This window comes from Giraffa tippelskirchi, chromosome 6 (genome assembly GCF_054371585.1).
Source record: "Giraffa tippelskirchi isolate mGirTip1 chromosome 6, T2T-mGirTip1v1.2.pri, whole genome shotgun sequence".
NCBI lineage: Eukaryota > Metazoa > Chordata > Mammalia > Artiodactyla > Giraffidae > Giraffa > Giraffa tippelskirchi.
The window spans coordinates 62,850,635-62,865,813 of NC_137280.1; positions in this window are offsets into that span (position 1 = coordinate 62,850,635).

Below are 15,179 nucleotides of genomic sequence, written 5' to 3' on the forward strand. Positions count from 1 at the left end.
TGAGTGCCTGTGCACGTGTGTGTATATGTTTACATGTGTGTGTATGCGAGTTTGGCTTTATGACCAATAGTGTAATATGAGATACGAGGACAAGAACAAAACCCTTCTTTGGCTCAGCCTTCTCCAAGGCATACACTGGAGAAGCTGATTAATGAATTTTTCTCCATTTTCTTATTATAACCTAGAGATTTGAGCCGGCTCAAATCAAGCATTGTTTATTAGATATCTACTATGTTATTACATGGGACTTCCCAGGTGGTGCTAGTGGTAAAGAATCTGCCAGGCAATGCAGGAGATGCAAGTTCGATTCCTAGGTGGATAAGATCCTCTGGAGAAGGAGATAGCAACCCACTCCAGTATTCTTGCCTGGAAAATTCCATGGACAGAGGAGCCTGGTGGGCTACAGTCCATGGGGTTGCAAAGAGTCAGACATGACTGAGTGATGAAGCATGTATTATTACTTATTGGACTAGATGAGTTTCATGCTTTTTTTAAGCTTCACAAGTCAATGAGGTCTCACACACTGACAAAGTGAAGGTTCAGAGAGGCTAAGTAAATTGTCCAGCGTCACACAGCGAGTCAAGATGAAGACAGGACTTATACCCAAGTCTGTCAGATTCTGAAGCCGGGACCCCTACATTTTCTCTCCTGAACAAAATTGCTGAGCTTTCGGTCTGGCAGTGAGTCTGGGTATTTCAAAGGTCAACCCATGCCTTCTCCAGAAGCCTTACAGGATCTGCTGTCTAAATGCATCTTCTCTCCTCTATCTGGTACCACTTTCTGTCACTTATTGTAGTCTGACTTTTATTTTAGCTGTATGCCAGCTGGGATGACAGTATAATAGGATGGTTATGAAAGCGTGGCTTTGGAGACCCCTGGATTATATTTCTCGCTCTGCCTCTTTGCATCTGGGTCATCTTAGGCAAGTGTCATCTCTTAAGCTTCATTTTGTTGGTGTGAAGATGAAAATGAAAGTAAATATGGAAAGAGCTTAAGAGGTTTTATGGCACATAGAAAGCACGCAGTACACAGTTGGGTGGATGGATATTTGGGGCTCCAGTTGGGCTACCCCAAATTAGGCCACAATGGCATATTGATTACTTTGAGTTGAAATTGCTTGAGAAACAGCCAATGTGTGCCACAAAAGGGAAGGGAAAGAGGGAGCGGCTTTAGGAAACCAGTGACACACTTTTCCCAACCTAGAGATGTCCTACAACCTGAGAAGCTGTGCTAACATGCAAGTGGCCGTGCCTCCGCTCTGCAGAGTCAGCCCCCGAAGGGATGACCAGCATGATCGGCAGCTCACGTGCCTACAGGATGCCAGCTTCATGGTGCATGAGCTCGTATAGGCACAGCTGTCCCACGAGGCATCTCTCCATGGCAGGGCTGGTCCAGGCATCACCCTGTCTCCCTCACTGACCCTGCCTGCTGGAAAAGGCAGGGCTGCACGCTAACCATCTCCTATTTTTGTGGGGGTTTTGTTTTGTTTTACTCTTTGCTCTTACCTGCTTGGGTGTCCTCAGGATCTGTGTGTCTCCAGCAGGCATAGATGATTCTCAGAGCTTCTCTTAACTGAACGTGAGAGCAGGGTTGCTTGGTTTGCAAGCAGAATGAGGTGGGCTTGAGGCATGCTTCCATCACTTGCTGGCGACTGGCAGGCTATTGAGCTAGTAGTCTGAGGTTTGGTTGTTTTATCAGCTGCCAGATGGAGCAGGGGGAATAATAACCATTCCACATTGTGAGGATCAAAGAGGAGAAAGATATCACTCGAATGAGTTCAGATAAAATTGTCATTTCCTGGGCACATACCATGGACTGGATGATGCTGGAAACATTATCTTAATAGTCAGTTGACACTACTATCCCCTTTGGTGCAGGTGAGGAAACAGGGGCTCATGGAGATGGTTTAACTTGCTGGAGATTTCCCAGCTTTTAAGCCTAGGCTGAGTCCAGATATCCAGTATTAGCCAGGTTAGAGGCTGCCTGGGCCTCAGAGAGGGCAAATCAGTGCTATCTAGTAAGTGATATGACTGGATGTCTAAGCCCCTGCCAGCAGAGAGGCTCCTTATCTGAGAGGGGCTGGTAAAGAGCTCTCCTGGCTGAATTCTGTATGCTGGTAGGAATGCAGTGAGGTTGGAGGTTGGGAGGAAGAAGGATCTGAGTTTCATCATTTGTTTAGTCACTCACTGGGTGCATCGAGTGTTCCTTGTTTCATGTCCTCCCATGGCTTCCCTTGGCCTCTGCACAAAGATCCTGATGCTGTTAGACCCACGGCCTACCTCCAGCACCTGCTGCAGCCCCCGGTCACCCCACCCTGCTTCTCCCCTTGGGACTGGCACACCCAGCAGTTTCAGAGCCTGCTCCCTCTTGTCTTTGCAAGTGCTGCTTCTTCTGCCTGGAACTTTCTCCTTATTGCTCTTGTGCCACCAACTACACCTTTTTCATCCTTGGGGACTCTCAGTCCAAGCCTCTCCTTCTCAAGGCAGGCTGCTCCAGGGCCAGCTTCCAGTGTGAATCACTATATTGTCTATTATCCATAGCTTGTACTTGTCTTCCTTTCCTTCAGAGCGCCCCACTCTGCAGCTGTCCCTTGTCTAATGGATCAGTTGGTTAATATTTGTCTCTCCCTTTTAGATTTAAGCTCCATAAGAGTGGGGACATAGCATCGCTGGCACAGAACACAAACATCTTCTAATAACAGATACCTCCTATGTAAATATTCTCAAAATCCTAGTCAGTCTTCAATTTGTGAAACTAGCATGTAGTAGATGCTAAATTAATATTTGTAGTGCACTCCCCCCAAGCATCTTCTATTCTTTCCCATCACTAACTTAGTTCATATCTACACATTCCTTAATGGGTCAAATGGCCAATAACAAATAAATAGAGGAAGGAAGGAATGGATATAATTTGACTTATTATACACTTAACTGTTAGCAAAGCTTGAGCTTCAAAGAGTGTTTGTCACTATTTTGTAGGGTTTCAACCTCTGGTAGAGAATCCAAGAGCTGGTCTGCCTATCTAATTGGCAGCTCATGTCTGTACCCCCAAAGTGATTCTTTGTATGTGTGTATGTGGGTGGGGGGGGGGTGTTAAGCATTGACTTTGGAACCAGACTCAGTTCAGTTCAGTCGCTCAGTCGTGTCTGACTCTTTGCGACCCCATGGACTGCAGCATGCCAGGCTTCCCTATCCATCACCAGCTCCCAGAGCCTACTCAAACTCACGTCTGTTGAGTCCGTGATGCCGTTCAACCATCTCACCCTCTGTCGTCCCCTTCTCCTCCTGCCTTCAATCCTTCCCAGCATCAGGGTCTTTTCAAACGAGTCAGTTCTTCACATCAGGTGGCTAAAGTATTGGAACCAGACTATCTGCATTTAAAACCTGACTGTACCCCTTATTAGTCCTGTGAATTTAAATTAGTTTTTTGACTCAGTTTTATAATCTGTAAATGTAATAATAGTTTGTAAAGTAATAATAATAATAATCTGTAAGGTAATAATAGCCCTTACATGGGAGTGTTGTAGTGAGGATTAAATAACATTTATTTCACAAAGCATTTAGCACAGTTCCTGACATACAGTTCATGCTACATAAGTACTGACTATTATTTTATTTGTTTAGGAGGTAAATCATGTTATGCTTTTTCATGTGCCAGCTTCATAAAATGCACTTCCTTCCTAAGTCTCCTACCATTTCTCTCATAATTCTGGCTTCTGCCTCCCTCTGACCTGAGTGCTAAAACCTATTTGCTGAGTCTACTTGAATTATGACAATATTGTTTTTTTTTCCTTCTGTGATTGCCTTTGAAAAGGAAATTTCCTTTAATTTCAAAACAAATTTTAATTTCAAATCTGATTTCAATTTTAATGTGATTTTCATTGTAATTTCTCTACTGGTGGAAAATTGTCTTATAGTCTCAATTGTACCTGAACTTTGTCTCAGGAAAATTTGGTTCAACAGAATCAATCAGCCAGAAGGAGCAGTGCTGGGGAGGGAGGGAGCTTGAGAAAGGCAGCTGCCAGTTTGAGTAAACACAGCTCAGATCTTATGAGCTGATGGGAGTTGGAAGTTCCGATGTTAGCTTTTGTGCCTATTAACTCCTCTCTTCCTCACCTCTCAATGAACTTCCTGGCTAGCAAGCTGATTTTTTTTAAAGGAATGTTAATGAAATGTTTTGTTAAGATGGGCTGCCAGGGCAATTTAAAAACAAGACTAGCTATTAGGGCTATTAGGATTCACTAAAGGCTTAGAGATTTGAAACTAAAGTATAATCTGGTTAAAGAGAAAATATTGTCTGGTGTAGAGGACAAAATCCAGAGTCCAGAGCAGTCTTAAGTGCAGGCTCACTAATTAGGACTTTGGTGACCTTAAGGGAAGTCCCTTCCTTTCTCTGGACCTCCTCATCTGTTAAAGGAAATAGTCAATTATTTATTCAACAGATATTGGCTGAGCTCCTATTATGTTCTAGGCACTGCTGGACTAGATAAGCTTTTAACTAGTTTTACTGTTGAACCATCCTGTGAAAAACATTCCTGAAACCTCAAATATGATGAACTTGAGGGTAGGGGCAGAGTGAACTGCCTTGTTTTAATCTGAGTAATTAAGATAGTGTAAGGAGTGGCACATAATATACCATATTTGGATATATTTGGTGTTTTTTTTTTTTAAATCCTGTTTTTGCCTTTCTTGCTTTCTGTAACATTTATGTACTATTTTATTGATTTAGGTCTTCATATTTATTAGTTTCTTCCTCCTATTTACTTTGGGTTTACTGTGTTCTTCTTTTTCTGAATTTTACTATGGAAACACAAATCACTGATTCTTAGGGTTTTTTTTTTTCTTCCAGTTATGAAAGATGCCAGGAATCAAAGGAATATCACCACTACCCAGCTAGAAGAATTATCAGGGTGTATAATTAACCAGGATCAAATTGAAGCTTTAACAGATAATACCTTGATATGATCTTATATTAAACCTGGACATATTTGGGCTTTTGGGACTTTTTAAAGTCTCATGAACATTTAAAAATAGAAGTAAATTCTATAAAGAAAACCAAAACAACCAGAGAATCTGGTTTCAAAAACTGATGTGGGAAAGATGTCCAAGTAGAAGCTATAAATGTGTAGTGATTATTTCTGGTATTTAATTTTTCATAATTTATGAACAGATTGTCATTTACGATTTGGGTTTTTTTTGGGGGGGGTGTCTATATATCAGTACTTAAATTTGTAAAATTTCCACTGCTTTAGCCACTTCCTAAAAATTTGCCTTTTCATTACCTTTCTTTATGGCTTTTCATCATTATGTATGCTGCCTTTTCATTATGATTGAAATATTTTAATGTCCTTTGTGATTTCTCCTGTGACCTATGTGATATTTAGAAGTGTGTTGTTTAATTTCCAATTATTTGCATGCTTTTATTTTAGTTTTAGTTATTGAATTCTAATTTGCCTCCTTTGTACTCAGAAACATAATCTGAATGTCCTGTGGTATTTCCTTTCAGCTCAGGAAGAGATTCTCTTTACACATGTACAGTCCAGCCCTGGGCCAGGGCTCCATAGAAATTTCCCCACATGGCTTTCTGGGGACTCCTATCTGCACAGCGCCCCTCTCTTTGGTTTGCTGCCCTGTGAATTCCAATGGGTTTAACAGCCTTCAACACTAATCTCTGCCTCCTTAGCCCAGTAAGACTGCTGTTCTCTCCTTGGGCTTTATTTCCAGTGACATGTGGCAGCCTTGAAAGTTCCTTAAGGCAGAAGGGTGGGAAAACACTTGAGTTCACCACATGATTTTTCTTTTCTTTGCAGCTAGCATTACAGCTCTACATTGACACTTACCCCTCGCCCGCCCCCACCTCTCCCAATTCTCTGAAAATGCTTCACATAAGTATTTTGTCCAGTTTTGTGTTGTTTACGGGCTTCCCTGGTGGCTAAGATGGTAAAGAATCCACCTGCAATGCAGGAGACCTGGGTTTGATCCCTGGTTTGATCTTCCCTGGTTGGGAAGATCCCCTGGAGAAGGGAAAGGCTTCCCACTTCAGTATTCTTGCCTGGAGAATCCCCATTGACAGAGGAGCCTGGTGGGCTACTATCCATGGGGTCCCAAAGAGTTGGACATGACTGAGCAATTAAACACAGCACAGCTTGGTTGTTTACAGAAGGGAGTAGAGGGAGCAATCTAGAATCCATACTCTGCATGGTCAAACTCAAAGCGTTACTTTTGAACTTAATCTTGTTTAAGTTACTAAAATTAACATAAGAATGGGGTTTTGGAAATTAAGGTTTTAAAGTGTATGTTTAAGAATTTAATAAAATGAACTTATTTTTATCAGGGCTTGTAACTTTATTTTTCTTTGCATTTCTAATAGCAATTTCATTTTGTTTATAAACTTCAGCGGGAAAAAATTATTGAGTCATTTCTATCTCAATTTGGGAGCTTCAATCACTTTGAGCAATTAAATTGGGTCTAAACTGCTATAGAAAACATCTTTCCAGCAATATGTGAACAGTACTTTTTACTTGATCCTTTTAAAAGATAACACAAAGAACTAGTTAAGAATGGCTAATTTAATATGTAGGATCAACTATGAATGGCTTACTCTTATAATTGGTTTATTTAAGCACAAGGATAATACCATCTGAGCACCAGGGATATCTGGATATATCTATAACATAACTGGTTGATACCTCCCATACCCCTTACTTAGGTGAAGGTGAGTCCTTTAGTAATATACTAAAGGCAATATTGCTCTCCTGCTCTCATCTGGATGTTCTCACTGATGCATGTCTGATTCTACCTGTTTTTGCTGAATCTCTTCTGTGTTTCATACCTGTCTCTGACAGATATGTCAGATATTTTTGTTTCCTAACAGTCATTACCTTATGACTGTGTTGAAGATCTAACTCCTGAGAATTTTCACTCTTTCTCTATAATTCCTTCTATACTAGTTATGAGCAGAGTCTTCAGTTATTGCATTTCTTTTAGTCATTCTTGTTCAACTGCCTATTCCATATCTATGAAATGCTGAAAATTGAAAAATGAAAAAATCCTGGCTTTTCTAGGAGGGAGTGTGGAATTATATTTGCAAAACTGTAATTTCTGCAGAATTATATTGGAAAAGCTCCTTGCTGTCTGGGAATAGAGTCTTTTCTCTGCAGCAAGGAGAAGGGTTTAGGCTGTTTGACAAAAAGAAAAAAAAATCCAAGTTTCATGCTATCTGAAATAAATCTGCTTCACTGGGTCAAAGGTTATTTAAGCTATACTAATTCCTGTGTCTTTGTTTAATATTAGTTCTGGAAGGTCTTGTAGGTCTTCATAGAAGCGTTCAACATCAGCTTATTCTTTGGCATTATTGGTTGGGGCATAGACTTGGATTCAGTTCAGTTCAGTTCAGTCGATAAGTAGTGTCCAACTCTTTGAGACCCCATGAACCGCAGCACACCAGGCCTTCCTGTCCATCACCAACTCCCGGAATCCACCCAAAACATCCACTGAGTCGGTGATGCCATCCAATCATCTCACCCTCTGTCGTCCCCTTCTCTTGTCCCCTTCTCCTCCTGCCCTCAATCTTTCCCAGCATCAGGGTCTTTTCCAGTGAGTCAGCTCTTCGCATCAGGTGGCCAAAGGATTGGAGTGTCAGCTTCAACATCAGTCCTTCCAATGAACACCCAGGATTGATCTCGTTTAGGATGGACTGGTTGGATCTCCTTGCAGTCCAAGGGACTCTCAAGAGTCTTCTCCAACACCACACTTCAAAAGCATCAATCCTTCAGTGCTCAGCTTTCTTTATAGTCCAACTCTCACATCCATACATGACTACTGGAAAAACCATAGCCTTGACTAGACGGACCTTTGTTGGCAAAGTAATGTCTCTGCTTTTTAATATGCTGTCTAGGTTGGTCATAACTTTCCTTCCAAGGAGTAAGCATCTTTTAATTTCATGGCTGCAATCACCATCTGCAGTGATTTTGGAGCTCCCCAAAATAAAGTCAGCCACTGTTTCCACTGTTTCCCCATCTATTTGCCCTGAAGTGATGGGAACGGATGCCATGATCTTAGTTTTCTGAATGTTGAGCTTTAAGCCAACTTTTTCACTCTCCTCTTTCACTTTCATCAAGAGGCTCTTTAGTTCTTCTTCACTTTCTGCCATAAGGGTGGTGTCATCTGCATATCTGAGGTTATTGATATTTCTCCTGGCAATCTTGATTCTAGCTTGTGCTTCCTCCAGCCCAGCGTTTCTCATGATGTACTCTGTATATAAGTTAAATAAGTAGGGTGACAATATACAGCCTTGACGTACTCCTTTTCCTATTTGGAACCAGTCTATTGTTCCATGTCCAGTTCTAACTGTTGCTTCTGACCTGCATACATATTTCTCAGGAAGGCAGGTCAGGTGGTCTGGTATTCCCTTCCCATCTCTTTCAGAATTGTCCACCGTTTATTGTGATCCACACAGTCAAGGCTCTGGCATAGTCAATAAAGCAGAAATAGATGTTTTTCTGGAACTCTCTTGCTTTTTCAATGATCCAACATGATGGAGTCCAGCTCCAGCAGCCAAGGAATTGGCCTGAAGGGAAGAGCGGTGTCGGCAGAGAATGATGCAGCCTCTGTCTCAAGGTGCGGGACTGCATGTTTATTTCAAGTATCAAGTTTTCTTTTATACTTTGACAAAGGCATTAGGTCAGAGGTTTGACATCTTCAGTTCCCCCTCACCCACATTCATTGTCTCCAGAAATCACTGTTGCCCTGCAACCAGAGTTCCTGCTTTAGCGATTTTCTCAGAATCACATTTACTGTCTATTATCTACTTTCTCTTAAGTATCCTATATTTAACTTGTGATTACATTGTAACTCATGCTTATATCTGGGCTGCTTATCACATTCCTCAGTTTATTTTTTATCTTTCTAAATCCTGCTAGCCCCTAGTATCCTAAGTTCACTATCTCCGAAAAAGGCTGCTAGCCATTAGTATCTCTAAAATTCCTTATCTCTATAAGCTATAGTAAAATATGCTAACACTACAACATTCCTTAAACTTTTAGCTTCTAACTATTCTTAATTATTCCTAAACCCTAAACTCAGCAAACTACTTTTGCCATAAACTTTTCCCTCACAAGCAGCTCTCAGATAACAATCCTTCCCATGGCCTCAAGCTGCGTCCTACATGCTCATCCTGGAACATTCTTTGTAAAGATCCTTGAACAAATGTCAATGGTTAACTTTATGGATTATTTTCTGGGCACAACTGCAGAAGGTTTTGTGCTTTCTCATGCTCCTCTCAAGAACAATAAGCACTTTAACATTCTTTCCAGCCAACTCAACCGAAGAAAGGAAAGAACAAGTCAGAATCACAAGACCTAACTTCTTCATCCCGGGACCGTGCCTGCAGGATGAGGAGAGGGGTTGGGTCCATGCCTCCATTTTGTCAGTAATGCCTAATGTGGCTCCCAACACCAACAGATGTTGGCAATTTGATCTCTGGTTCCTCTGCCTTTTCTAAAACCAGCTTGAACATCTGGAAGTTCACAGTTCATGTATTGCTGAAGCCTGGCTTGAAGAATTTTAAGCATTACTTTATTAGTGTGTGAGATGAGTGCAACTGTGTGGTAGACTGAGCATTCTTTGGCATTGCCTTTCTTTGGGATTGGGATGAAAACTGACCTTTTCCAGACCTGTGGCCACTGCTGAGTTTTCCATATTTGCTGGCATATTGAGTGCAGCACTTTCACAGCATCATCTTTCAGGATTTGAAAGAGCTCAACTGGAATTCCATCACCTCCACTAGCTTTGTTCGTAGTGATGCTTCCTAAGGCCCACTTGACTTCACATTCCAGGATGTCTGGCTCTAGGTGAGTGATCACACCATCGTGATTATCTGGGTCGTGAAGATCTTTTTTGTACAGTTCTTCTGTGTATTCTTGCCACCTCTTCTTAATACCTTCTGCTTCTGTTAGGTCCATACCATTTCTGTCCTTTATTGAGCTCATCTTTGCATGAAATGTTCCCTTGGTATCTCTAATTTTCTTGAAGAGATCTCTTGTCTTTCCCATTCTGTTGTTTTCCTCTATTTCTTTGCATTGATCACTGAGGAAGGCTTTCTTATCTTTCCTTGCTGTTCTTTGGAACTCTGTATTCAAATGGGCTTACCTTTCCTTTTCTCCTTTGCTTTTAGCTTCCCTTCTTTTCACAGCTATTTGTAAGGCCTCCTCAGACAGCCATTTTGCTTTTTTTGCATTTCTTTTTCTTGGGGATGATCTTGATTTCTGTCTCCTGTACAATGTCATGAACCTCTGTCCATAGTTCATCAGGCACTCTGTCTATGTCCCTTAAATCTATTTCTCACTTCTACTGTATAGTCATAAGGGATTTGATTTAGGTCATACCTGAATGGTCTAGTGGTTTTCCCCACTTTCTTCAATTTCAGTCTGAATTTGGCAAGAGGGAGTTCATGCTCTGAGCCACAGTCAGCTCCCAGTCTTGTTTTTGCAGACTGTATGGAGCTGTATAGACTTGGATTACTTTGATATTGAATTGTTTGCCTTGGAAATGAACAGAGATCATTCTGTCGTTTTTGAGACTGCACCCAAGTACTACGTTTTGAACTCTTTTGTTGATTATGAGGGCTACTCCATTTCTTCTAAGGGATACTTATCCACAGTAGTAGATACAATGGCCATATGAATTAAATTCGCCCATTCCAGTCCATTTTAGTTCACTGATCCTTAAAATGTCAATGTTCACTCTTGCTATCTCCTGTTTGACCACTTCCAATTTACCTTGATTCATGGACCTAACATTCCAGGTTTTATGTAATATTGTTCTTTATAGCATTGGGCTTTACTTTCATAACCAGTCACATCCACAACTGGACGTTGTTTTCTCTTTGGCTCTGTCTCTTCATCTTTCTGGAGTTATTTCTCCACTCTTCTCCAGCAGCATATTGGGCATCTACTGACCCGGGGAGTTAATCTTTCAGTGTCATATCTTTTTGTCTTTTCATACTGTTGATGAAAGTTCCTTTTCATACTATTCTTTCTATAAAGAAAGCTGAGAACTGAAGAATTGATGCTTTTGAATTGTAGTGTTGGAGAAGACTCTTGAGACTCCCTTGGAGTGCAAGGAGATCCAACTTGTCAATCATAAAGGAAATCAGTCCTAGATATTTATTAGAAGAACTGATGCTGAAGCTGAAACTCCAATACTTTGGCCACCTGATGCGAAGAACTAACTCATTGGAAAAGACCCTGGAACTGGGAAAAATTGAAGGCAGGAGGAGAAGGGGATAACGGAGGATGAGATGGTTGGATGGCATCACTAACCCATCCATTGGATGGATGTGAGTTTAGGTAAACTCCAGAAGTTGGTGATGGGCAGGGAAGCCTGGTGTGCTGCTGTCCATGGGGTCACAAAGAGTCGGGCACGACTGAGTGACTGAACTGAATGGAATTCCTGTGTCACATTGTTAAAATAATTCCTAGCTGTAACCATCTCAGTTTTTTCCTTTAGTTATTTCATGCTCATTTAATATGATATAAATGAACTTAATAATATCCATTTTGGATGTTTTAAGCTTTTCTTTTTCTAACGGTTATTTTATATGTTTCAAAAAGATAAGACTACTGGAACAGTGCATTCTGGGTAGATGAGATATTATTCTATCTTCCACTCACTTGTATGGGTCAGCTATAATTTAAAATCACAAATGCTACTATTTAGGGGGAAATAATTATACTTTATATTCCGAAGGCCACAAAATAAGCAAACTCCCCACCCTCAAGTGGCCCAAAGCAAACATGAAAAGTCCAGGCATGCATGCTAAGTTAATGCAGTTGTGTCTGACTGTTTGTGACCCTATGCACTGTAGCCCACCAGGCTCCTCTGACTCTGGGATTCTCCAGGCAAGAATACTGGAATGGGTTGCCAGGCCCTCCTCCATGGGATCTCCTGGACCCAGGGATCAAACCCATGTCTCATTATGTCTCCTACGTCTTAACCCCTAGTGCCACCTGGGAAGCCCAAGCCCACGCATAGTTACATGCAAAATTAAATGACAAAATTTCTTTTAACATGCCAAAAACAAAGGAAATTTTGTGAAAAAAATTATTGAGCAGGTAATATGAATAATTCAGAGAAGGAACTCAGGATCAGAGTGGGCTGAGAAATCTTTTTACCGAAAGAAAGTGTTGTCAAAGAAAGTTTGTCCAATGTCTGTATACTTATTGTAGTCCTAAAATATGTTGATGCTTAAACCTCACCATTGTTTTTATACGTAAAGATTTAGAAGGCTCTTTGTTCTTTGAAATACAATAGGCTGTGCTGTCTAATTTGATACTCTATCTCCTTATTTAGCATATAAGCCGCCATCCCTATGCTTGGCTCTCAGGGAAACTCCTCTGCTTCTATTGCCTCCTCTCTTGTGGTGCAGTCAGTAATGGGACTGGCTCTGCATTCTATTTCTGAAAAAATGTCACAGGCCAATGTGGATGGATCTCTTAGGCCCAAGTCATAAATGAATGAGGAACAATAGGCTAGGAAGAGCATCTCTAAACACAAACAGAACTATGACTGAATTGTACACAGCTCCTGGCAAAGATAGTTCTATATGTTACTGCTTTGAGGACAGACCTGAGCATCTTTCCTCCAGGTTTGCACACAGGGAATGATATACGTGGAATTTAAAGAAGAAATACCAATCAAAAAAGAAGACTGGCAGCCATATTAAAGACAAGCTCTCCTCGTTTTTAGCTGTCAGGATCCCTTTTTAATTGTATCCTTTTGCTATCCCATATACAATATAATCGCCTTTCTGTTGGAGGATGATGACACCAAAGCAGTTGATTTTGTTTTTATCAATTAAAGTGACCCAATCCATAGATTTTCAAGGGGTATAACAATAAATCATGTGCAAAGACTAAAATGTGGTTCTGCAATCATGTGTAGAGGAGGAAATGTGTGCACTTCTGGATGTTTGTGTTCTCTGGACAGAAGCTAATCACTGGAGCTAGGACTTAATGCTTCAGGATCCATATCTCTTTGGGAACACTCTTTATCCTTATTTGAAAGCAGAGGCTGAGAAATGAAACTTAAGCTCCTTTTACAAAGCCCTATTTAATCAGGCCTCTTGCTTATCTGCAGGCATAAGCCAACTTCCCCAGAGCTGAAACTTACTTCATTTACTGGGCAGTAAAAATATTTACCCTCCCACTTCCCATTTCACAGGGACGTAGTCCAGGAACTGAAACACACTGCATCTTAAATGATGGGTAGAATGAATGTTATTTCTAAAAATAGCTTCTCCATCCCAAGTTTAAATAAATATTCACTTTACACTTTTCTTTAGCTACTTTTATAAAATATGTTGAACTTTTATTTAATGAAATAAGGTTGTAACTCTATTCAATCTCTATGCAATCCATTAGTCAGCTGATCCACCAACATTTAATGAGTAGTTTATCTAACTGCTGGCACATTTTTATCAGATATAACACTTTTGTGTATACTTGAGATTGTACTTGGACTTTACAGCCTGCCGCAGTATCTATTAGTCCCCATACCTGCACTCCAGTTTTAATCGTTTAAGTTCAGTTTCTTAACTTCCAGAATATTGGGCTAGATCATCCTTTGTTGTAGAGAGAAGTCTTGTGCATTGTGGGGTACTGAGCATCATCCTTGGCCTTTGCCCTCCAGATGTCAGCAGCACATCTCCCATCCTCATCCCAACTCAGTGGTGACAAGCAAAAATCTCTGAAAGGCATTGCCAAATGTCTGGGGGACAAAATTGCCCCCAGTTGAGAAGTAGTGTTTTGGCTTAATAGTCAGTCAGTTCAGTTCCTCAGTCGTGTCTGACTTTGTGCGACCCCATGGACTGTAGCACACCACACTTCCCTATCCCTCACCAACTCCCAGAGTTTACTCAAACTCATGTCCATTGAGTTGGTGATGCCATCCATCCATCTCATCCTCTGCCGTCCCCTTCTGCTCCTGCTTTCAATCTTTCCCACCATCTGGGTCTTTTCCAATGAGTTGATTCTTCCTATCAGGTGGCCAAAGTACTGGAGCTTCAGCTTCAGCATCAGGCCTTCCAATGAACACCCAGGATTGATTTCTTTTAGGATTGATTGGTTTGATCTCCTTGCTGTCCAAGGGACTCTCAAGAGTCTTCTCCAACACCACACTTCAAAAGCATCAATTCTTCGGCACTCAGCTTTCTTCATGGTCCAACTCTCACATCCATACATGACTACTGGAAAAACCATAGCTTTGACTAGACAGACCTTTGTTGGCAAAGTAATGTCTCTGCTTTTTAATATGCTATCTAGGTTGGTCATAGCTTTTCTTCCAAGGAGCAAGTGTCTTTTAATTTCCTGGCTGCAGTCACCATCTGCAGTGATTTTGGAGCCCCCAAAATTAAGCCAATAGTATTAAATGGCTTAATAATACTTTTTATATGATAGGATAAAGCAATTTTTATTTTCCTTTATCTCCCTCAACATATCTCAGGTATTCTCATACATTTATTATTCTAGTTAAATTTTAGATTCATTTTAAATAAATAAATAAAATAAATATATTTAATTTATATATTGTTTGATGGGAAATGGTATTTATAAATATTAATTACCTAATACAAATATATTTCCATTTATACCATTTTTACATTCTAAATTGCAATTGGTTGTATCTAGTATTAAAAATATTTTCAACCTGCCCTCTTGTTCAATCGCATTATTACCCATGAGGCATGTACATAAATTATTACCTACATTTCATAGATGGGATGTGGACGTTGAAAGGAAGAAGGTAGCACCCAAGGCTGTCAACTTGGATTCTAGGGCCTCTTCTTTCATACTCTGCCTTGTTTGAAGATCTAAAATTGGAAAACAAGATGGGGAAGATATAAAAGAGAGTATGAGACATTTCCCACATTGAAAACAAAGCTTTCATTTTTCAATGTGAGGGAAGATTTTCCTCATGGTTTGAAATAGTCCAGCTTTTGTGCTTTTCCTTCTGGGTCAAAATTGAGTCAGTTGTAGTAAGGTGGGTGAACCTAGAACCTCTTATACAGAGTGAAGTAAGTCAGAAAGAGAAAAACAGGTATCATATATTAACACATATATATGGAATCTAGAAAAATGGTACTGATGAACCTAGTAGAGAATGGACTTGTGGACACAGTGA